The sequence below is a fragment of the Fistularia commersonii genome, unplaced genomic scaffold, assembly GCF_037954325.1.
Source record: "Fistularia commersonii isolate RoL2024-O1a breed Wild unplaced genomic scaffold, RoL_Fcom_v1.0 HiC_scaffold_37, whole genome shotgun sequence".
NCBI lineage: Eukaryota > Metazoa > Chordata > Actinopteri > Syngnathiformes > Fistulariidae > Fistularia > Fistularia commersonii.
This window is the reverse complement of record NW_028233995.1, coordinates 2,685,001-2,695,000: the sequence shown is the minus strand read 5'-3', so window position 1 is coordinate 2,695,000 and position 10,000 is coordinate 2,685,001.

Below are 10,000 nucleotides of genomic sequence, written 5' to 3'. Positions count from 1 at the left end.
ATAACTCCGCTCTTCCGCTTCTCCGCTATGGGCCCTGGTACTCCCGATCCTCCGAACTCAGGTGAATTGCGTGACGTGCTTCTGCTCTACTATAAGCCCCTACACACTTCGAACACGGCTGTTATCACCCTGTTACTGCATTTCAATGACACCCATTTGCTTTCGATCTCAGTGTCTGCCACCGTACGGAAAAAGCGGGGGGGTGGGGGGTGGGGGGGCATAAGCGCATTCGTGCTGTAAGTAATCAGAAGTTAATAGTGTTAACGGTTTGCGAGAAATTTTTAATGCTAGACAAAAAAAGAAAATTAAAAGGATATAATTAAATAAATAGATAGAAAAATAAAATTAAAAACGAAAAAAAAAAAATTGTGAGGGGAATATAACATGTAATTAAGTTGGCGGTTCACAGGGAATCTCAGACATCAAACTGTTTTTAATTGAACATAAATAGTACACCCAAATATACAAATGTACAAATAAACATAGCAAGGTAGAACTGAATGTCAATGAAACAACCAGGCATGAGGAAGCAACGGACATGAGGACATTTGTTCTGTATGTAATGAGAAGTTAATAGTGTTACAGGTTTGTGAGAAATTTACAGTGCTAGACAAAAAACGAAATTAAAAGGAAATAATTAGATAAATAGATAGACAAATGAAATTAAAACCAAAAAAAAAAAATGCAAGGGGAATACGACATGTAATTAAGTTGGCGATTCACAAGGAATCTCAGACATCAAACTGTATATTTTTTGTTGTTTATATATAAACATATATAAACAAACATATATTGTTTGTTGTTTATTTTTGGGATATATTGAGGAATATTTAATGGAAAGGAGTCACAATCGCTTTTTGACAATGTCGAAGTGTATACGTGGCTATAGAATTTAAAGTTTTCATTAGAAATTATAGCCTCATCTGTAATTTCCTTGTTGTTAAGACGGGCTTAGCTTTGCTCCGCTCCTCCTCTCCTCCGCTCCTCCGCTCTTCCGCTCCGGGCCCTGGAACTCCCGATCCGCGGGACTTCGGTGAATTCCGGGCCAGTTTTTTGCTCTTCTGCTCTCCTCCCCTCCTCCGCTTCTTCGCTCCCCCGCTTTGGACCCTGGAACTCTTGAACAGGGCCGGGCTTCTGCCCTCCGCCTCTCCTCTGCTCATCCGCTCCAGGCCCTGGCACTCCCTGTGATCCAGTCATTCGCATGTGCGTGCCCGGAGGTCCGGGAGCTCCACTCAAACGTCCGGGGGGGATAAGGGTAAGGGGTCCTGCCCCCCCCCCCTCGCCGCCTCTGAGAAGAGAAACATCTCCTCCACTCCTCCGCTCATCCGCTGCGGAACCAGGTACTACCGATCCGCCGGACTCAGGCGAATTGCAGAAAGGGGTTTTGCTGTCCTCCGCTCCTCCGCTCCTCCGCTCCTCCGCTCCTCCGCTCCTCCGTTTCGGGCCCTGGAACTCCCGAACCGCTGGACACAAGCGAATCACGGTCCGGGCTTCTGCTCTCCTCCGCTCCTCACCTCATCCGCTCCAGGCCCTGGTACTCCGTGTCCGCGGGAACCCCCCCCAACCCACAAAAACAAACTCTCACACACACACAAACACACGCACACACACACACACACACACACACACACACAAACACACAAACACACACAGACACACCTGAACTCATCATCGCTGTGCTGATAGCATTGGCCGAAACGTATCCACAACCAAACCAACATTAGCTCATCCACTCATTCACATATGTGTGTGCCCAGAGGTCCGGGAGCTCCAGTCATAACTCCGGGTGATCTCTGTCCGGAGTAGGCTCACCTTAGCCGGTCTAAGGGGTCCTGCTGCCCCCCAGCTTCCCCGCCTTTGAGAAGAGACACATAACTCCGCTCTTCCGCTTCTCCGCTATGGGCCCTGGTACTCCCGATCCTCCGAACTCAGGTGAATTGCGTGACGTGCTTCTGCTCTCCTATAAGCCCCTACACACTTCGAACACGGCTGTTATCACCCTGTTACTGCATTTCAATGACACCCATTTGCTTTCGATCTCAGTGTCTGCCTCCGTACGGAAAAAGCGGGATGGGTGGGGGGGCATAAGCGCATTCGTGCTGTAAGTAATCAGAAGTTAATAGTGTTAACGGTTTGCGAGAAATTTTTAATGCTAGACAAAAAAAGAAAATTAGAAGGATATAATTAAATAAATAGATAGAAAAATAAAATTAAAAACGAAAAAAAAAAATTGTGAGGGGAATATAACATGTAATTAAGTTGGCGGTTCACAAGGAATCTCAGACATCAAACTGTTTTTAATTGAACATAAATAGTACACCCAAATATACAAATGTACAAATAAACATAGCAAGGTAGAACTGAATGTCAATGAAACAACCAGGGATGAGGAAGCAACGGACATCAGGACATTTGTTCTGTATGTAATGAGAAGTTAATAGTGTTACAGGTTTGTGAGAAATTTACAGTGCGAGACAAAAAAAGAAATTAAAAGGAAGTAATTAAATCAATAGATAGACAAATAAGAAATTAAAACGAAAAAAAAAAAAAAAAATTGCAAGGGGAATGTAACATGTAATCAAGTTGTTTTTTTTGTTTTTTTTTTTTTTTTTACCAAAAAAAAAAGGAACCTCGGACATGGGTAACTATATTTTTTTGTTTTCGGATTTTTCCATAAGTTTTAAGGATTTTTTTTTTTTTTTTTTTATATTTCAAAATCGTTTATGAAGACATTAAAATTTGGGGAGCATTTTTGCATTCTGTTCTTGTGAATGAAGAACTTGGCCAGGCCTAAAAGAACATTGACACAGAGTTCATCTGTTATGTTGCTTATAAGTAAACAGAATGTTATATCATCTTTTGAGAAGGAAACTGGTGACGATGGAATGAGAAGGAGAAAAAATATATGGTCAGTGGTTTCAATGTTGTCTTCACAAAATGTACAAATATTATCTTCAAAATTAAAGCGTACCCTCGATAATTCCTTAGATGGGTAGATGTCAGTCATAATTTTGAAGTGGGTCTCTTTTGCCTTGGGGGTATGGGTAGAGTCAGATACATAGTTCGCAGCGTGGCAATCGATTCCTCATCAAATTTATTTAAAATATCCTTTTTTTTTTTTTTGACGTCCAGGGAATAAGTTTCCTGTGAAACATTTCCTAATAAAGGAGTTGCCGCGCTTTCTGTCCACAATTGAGATTCCCTGGAGTGATAGTCGGGGTAACTGTGGTTGTACGGTTCGGTGCGTCATTATATTTTTGGTCAGGAATACAAATTGTCGAGGCAGTGCGTTTCGTAACTTTAGCAACTCTAATATGGGAGGCTTGAATCTGTGTGTAGTACAGAACTGCTCATTGTCCAGAGGACTGCCAGTGTCATCCATCAAGTCAATTATCGACCATATACCTTTCTCAAAGCATTCCTTGTAAAACAGAGGTTTGTTGCCATGCAGTACATATCGATTGTTCCAAACTATTATACTGTGTGGTGAGAAATTGTGTACGTATATCATTTTCCAGTATAATAATATTTGTTTATGGAACTCTGAACATTTGACAGGAATCTTGTTGATATCCAAGTCAGAGATAAGCAGAAGACTCAGGCCGCCGACTTTGTTGAATAAGTAGTTTGGAGTACAATACCAGAAAGAACGATGAGGTTTGATCCAGGATTTCAACCAGTTCACCTTCAATGTCCCATTCAAGCAGTCCGACTCTATCACTTTCAGCCCTCCTTCACTTGTTTCTTTCACCATATGTGATTTTTCTTAGATGGTGTGGTCTGTTCCTCCAGATAAAGTTGAAATTGATTTGGTTAACAGATTTTACGAGTTGATTTGGAGCAGCATTGGAATACGCTGGGTATATACATCTGGATAAACACATCCATTTTAGTCAAATATATCCGGCCTAATATTGATAAATCTCTCTGGAGCCATATATTAGAATTAAGCTTTACTTTGATTCAGTTTAGATTCAATGTTCCTGGATTGATTTAACGTTTGGTCCTTGGATAGGAAAATGCTCAAGTATTTTATTTCTGATTTCATAGAAACATCGCTGATTTCCTTTAGTGGCGAGTCATGCAGCGCAAGAAGTTTGCATTTCTTTAAGTTTAATGACAATCCTGAAGCCTTGGAGAATGTTTTGGTTTTTTTCAGCACTTATTGGGACTTGATGTTCATTTTTCAAAACTAAGGTTGTGTCATCTGCCAGCAGGCTAATAACAATTTCTGTCCCCAACATTACTTCTGTCCCACACGTATACACACACACACACACACACACACACACACACACACACCTTAATTCCACTCTTTTATATACGCATGTCTGGAGTTCCGGGAGCTCGTTCTCAACGTTCTGGGGATAATCATAGCTGTGCTGATAGCATTGGCCGAAACGTATCCACAACCAAACCAACATTAGCTCATCCACTCATTCATATATGTGTGTGCCCAGAGGTCCGGGAGCTCCAGTCATAACTCCGGGTGATATCTGTCCGGAGTAGGCTCACATTAGCCGGTCTAAGGGGTCCTGCTGCCCCCCAGCTTCCCCGCCTTTGAGAAGAGACACATAACTCCGCTCTTCCGCTTCTCCGCTATGGGCCCTGGTACTCCCGATCCTCCGAACTCAGGTGAATTGCGTGACGTGCTTCTGCTCTACTATAAGCCCCTACACACTTCGAACACGGCTGTTATCACCCTGTTACTGCATTTCAATGACACCCATTTGCTTTCGATCTCAGTGTCTGCCTCCGTACGGAAAAAGCGGGATGGGTGGGGGGGCATAAGCGCATTCGTGCTGTAAGTAATCAGAAGTTAATAGTGTTAACGGTTTGCGAGAAATTTTTAATGCTAGACAAAAAAAGAAAATTAAAAGGATATAATTAAATAAATAGATAGAAAAATAAAATTAAAAACGAAAAAAAAAAATTGTGAGGGGAATATAACATGTAATTAAGTTGGCGGTTCACAAGGAATCTCAGACATCAAACTGTTTTTAATTGAACATAAATAGTACACCCAAATATACAAATGTACAAATAAACATAGCAAGGTAGAACTGAATGTCAATGAAACAACCAGGGATGAGGAAGCAACGGACATCAGGACATTTGTTCTGTATGTAATGAGAAGTTAATAGTGTTACAGGTTTGTGAGAAATTTACAGTGCGAGACAAAAAAAGAAATTAAAAGGAAGTAATTAAATCAATAGATAGACAAATAAGAAATTAAAACGAAAAAAAAAAAAAAAAATTGCAAGGGGAATGTAACATGTAATCAAGTTGTTTTTTTTTTTTTGTTTTTTTTTTTTTACCAAAAAAAAAAGGAACCTCGGACATGGGTAACTATATTTTTTAGTTTTTGGATTTTTCCATAAGTTTTAAGGATTTTTTTTTTTTTTTTTTTATATTTCAAAATCGTTTATGAAGACATTAAAATTTGGGGAGCATTTTTGCATTCTGTTCTTGTGAATGAAGAACTTGGCCAGGCCTAAAAGAACATTGACACAGAGTTCATCTGTTATGTTGCTTATAAGTAAACAGAATGTTATATCATCTTTTGAGAAGGAAACTGGTGACGATGGAATGAGAAGGAGAAAAAATATATGGTCAGTGGTTTCAATGTTGTCTTCACAAAATGTACAAATATTATCTTCAAAATTAAAGCGTACCCTCGATAATTCCTTAGATGGGTAGATGTCAGTCATAATTTTGAAGTGGGTCTCTTTTGCCTTGGGGGTATGGGTAGAGTCAGATACATAGTTCGCAGCGTGGCAATCGATTCCTCATCAAATTTATTTAAAATATCCTTTTTTTTTTTTTTGACGTCCAGGGAATAAGTTTCCTGTGAAACATTTCCTAATAAAGGAGTTGCCGCGCTTTCTGTCCACAATTGAGATTCCCTGGAGTGATAGTCGGGGTAACTGTGGTTGTACGGTTCGGTGCGTCATTATATTTTTGGTCAGGAATACAAATTGTCGAGGCAGTGCGTTTCGTAACTTTAGCAACTCTAATATGGGAGGCTTGAATCTGTGTGTAGTACAGAACTGCTCATTGTCCAGAGGACTGCCAGTGTCATCCATCAAGTCAATTATCGACCATATACCTTTCTCAAAGCATTCCTTGTAAAACAGAGGTTTGTTGCCATGCAGTACATATCGATTGTTCCAAACTATTATACTGTGTGGTGAGAAATTGTGTACGTATATCATTTTCCAGTATAATAATATTTGTTTATGGAACTCTGAACATTTGACAGGAATCTTGTTGATATCCAAGTCAGAGATAAGCAGAAGACTCAGGCCGCCGACTTTGTTGAATAAGTAGTTTGGAGTACAATACCAGAAAGAACGATGAGGTTTGATCCAGGATTTCAACCAGTTCACCTTCAATGTCCCATTCAAGCAGTCCGACTCTATCACTTTCAGCCCTCCTTCACTTGTTTCTTTCACCATATGTGATTTTTCTTAGATGGTGTGGTCTGTTCCTCCAGATAAAGTTGAAATTGATTTGGTTAACAGATTTTACGAGTTGATTTGGAGCAGCATTGGAATACGCTGGGTATATACATCTGGATAAACACATCCATTTTAGTCAAATATATCCGGCCTAATATTGATAAATCTCTCTGGAGCCATATATTAGAATTAAGCTTTACTTTGATTCAGTTTAGATTCAATGTTCCTGGATTGATTTAACGTTTGGTCCTTGGATAGGAAAATGCTCAAGTATTTTATTTCTGATTTCATAGAAACATCGCTGATTTCCTTTAGTGGCGAGTCATGCAGCGCAAGAAGTTTGCATTTCTTTAAGTTTAATGACAATCCTGAAGCCTTGGAGAATGTTTTGGTTTTTTTCAGCACTTATTGGGACTTGATGTTCATTTTTCAAAACTAAGGTTGTGTCATCTGCCAGCAGGCTAATAACAATTTCTGTCCCCAACATTACTTCTGTCCCACACGTATACACACACACACACACACACACACACACACACACACACCTTAATTCCACTCTTTTATATACGCATGTCTGGAGTTCCGGGAGCTCGTTCTCAACGTTCTGGGGATAATCATAGCTGTGCTGATAGCATTGGCCGAAACGTATCCACAACCAAACCAACATTAGCTCATCCACTCATTCACATATGTGTGTGCCCAGAGGTCCGGGAGCTCCAGTCATAACTCCGGGTGATATCTGTCCGGAGTAGGCTCACATTAGCCGGTCTAAGGGGTCCTGCTGCCCCCCAGCTTCCCCGCCTTTGAGAAGAGACACATAACTCCGCTCTTCCGCTTCTCCGCTATGGGCCCTGGTACTCCCGATCCTCCGAACTCAGGTGAATTGCGTGACGTGCTTCTGCTCTCCTATAAGCCCCTACACACTTCGAACACGGCTGTTATCACCCTGTTACTGCATTTCAATGACACCCATTTGCTTTCGATCTCAGTGTCTGCCTCCGTACGGAAAAAGCGGGATGGGTGGGGGGGCATAAGCGCATTCGTGCTGTAAGTAATCAGAAGTTAATAGTGTTAACGGTTTGCGAGAAATTTTTAATGCTAGACAAAAAAAGAAAATTAGAAGGATATAATTAAATAAATAGATAGAAAAATAAAATTAAAAACGAAAAAAAAAAATTGTGAGGGGAATATAACATGTAATTAAGTTGGCGGTTCACAAGGAATCTCAGACATCAAACTGTTTTTAATTGAACATAAATAGTACACCCAAATATACAAATGTACAAATAAACATAGCAAGGTAGAACTGAATGTCAATGAAACAACCAGGGATGAGGAAGCAACGGACATCAGGACATTTGTTCTGTATGTAATGAGAAGTTAATAGTGTTACAGGTTTGTGAGAAATTTACAGTGCGAGACAAAAAAAGAAATTAAAAGGAAGTAATTAAATCAATAGATAGACAAATAAGAAATTAAAACGAAAAAAAAAAAAAAAAATTGCAAGGGGAATGTAACATGTAATCAAGTTGTTTTTTTTGTTTTTTTTTTTTTTTTTTTTTACCAAAAAAAAAAGGAACCTCGGACATGGGTAACTATATTTTTTTGTTTTCGGATTTTTCCATAAGTTTTAAGGATTTTTTTTTTTTTTTTTTATATTTCAAAATCGTTTATGAAGACATTAAAATTTGGGGAGCATTTTTGCATTCTGTTCTTGTGAATGAAGAACTTGGCCAGGCCTAAAAGAACATTGACACAGAGTTCATCTGTTATGTTGCTTATAAGTAAACAGAATGTTATATCATCTTTTGAGAAGGAAACTGGTGACGATGGAATGAGAAGGAGAAAAAATATATGGTCAGTGGTTTCAATGTTGTCTTCACAAAATGTACAAATATTATCTTCAAAATTAAAGCGTACCCTCGATAATTCCTTAGATGGGTAGATGTCAGTCATAATTTTGAAGTGGGTCTCTTTTGCCTTGGGGGTATGGGTAGAGTCAGATACATGGTTCGCAGCGTGGCAATCGATTCCTCATCAAATTTATTTAAAATATCCTTTTTTTTTTTTTTTGACGTCCAGGGAATAAGTTTCCTGTGAAACATTTCCTAATAAAGGAGTTGCCGCGCTTTCTGTCCACAATTGAGATTCCCTGGAGTGATAGTCGGGGTAACTGTGGTTGTACGGTTCGGTGCGTCATTATATTTTTGGTCAGGAATACAAATTGTCGAGGCAGTGCGTTTCGTAACTTTAGCAACTCTAATATGGGAGGCTTGAATCTGTGTGTAGTACAGAACTGCTCATTGTCCAGAGGACTGCCAGTGTCATCCATCAAGTCAATTATCGACCATATACCTTTCTCAAAGCATTCCTTGTAAAACAGAGGTTTGTTGCCATGCAGTACATATCGATTGTTCCAAACTATTATACTGTGTGGTGAGAAATTGTGTACGTATATCATTTTCCAGTATAATAATATTTGTTTATGGAACTCTGAACATTTGACAGGAATCTTGTTGATATCCAAGTCAGAGATAAGCAGAAGACTCAGGCCGCCGACTTTGTTGAATAAGTAGTTTGGAGTACAATACCAGAAAGAACGATGAGGTTTGATCCAGGATTTCAACCAGTTCACCTTCAATGTCCCATTCAAGCAGTCCGACTCTATCACTTTCAGCCCTCCTTCACTTGTTTCTTTCACCATATGTGATTTTTCTTAGATGGTGTGGTCTGTTCCTCCAGATAAAGTTGAAATTGATTTGGTTAACAGATTTTACGAGTTGATTTGGAGCAGCATTGGAATACGCTGGGTATATACATCTGGATAAACACATCCATTTTAGTCAAATATATCCGGCCTAATATTGATAAATCTCTCTGGAGCCATATATTAGAATTAAGCTTTACTTTGATTCAGTTTAGATTCAATGTTCCTGGATTGATTTAACGTTTGGTCCTTGGATAGGAAAATGCTCAAGTATTTTATTTCTGATTTCATGGAAACATCGCTGATTTCCTTTAGTGGCGAGTCATGCAGCGCAAGAAGTTTGCATTTCTTTAAGTTTAATGACAATCCTGAAGCCTTGGAGAATGTTTTGGTTGTTTTCGGCACTTATTGGGACTTGATGTTCATTTTTCAAAACTAAGGTTGTGTCATCTGCCAGCAGGCTAATAACAATTTCAGTCCCCAGCACGTCTAACTTTTGGATATCGTTGCTCTTTTCAACATAAACGGCTAGCATTTCGGTAGCAATTATAAATAAATAGGGTGAGATGGGGCAACCTTGGGGGATTCCCACATCAACATGGAAGCTCGGAGTGGTGCCGCTTGGCAGGGTGACACAGCTATGAATATTCTCATAGAGCCCACGGATCACATTCCTGAATATTTAACCAAATCCAAAATGTTCGAGCGTTGCTATGATAAATGGATGTTCGACCGAGTCAAAGGCTTTAGAAAAGTCCAAGAAGGATATGCGGCCATTATCTTCAATGCGATACGCCTCTAAACCCATCGCTCGCCCCGACTCGGGGAATCC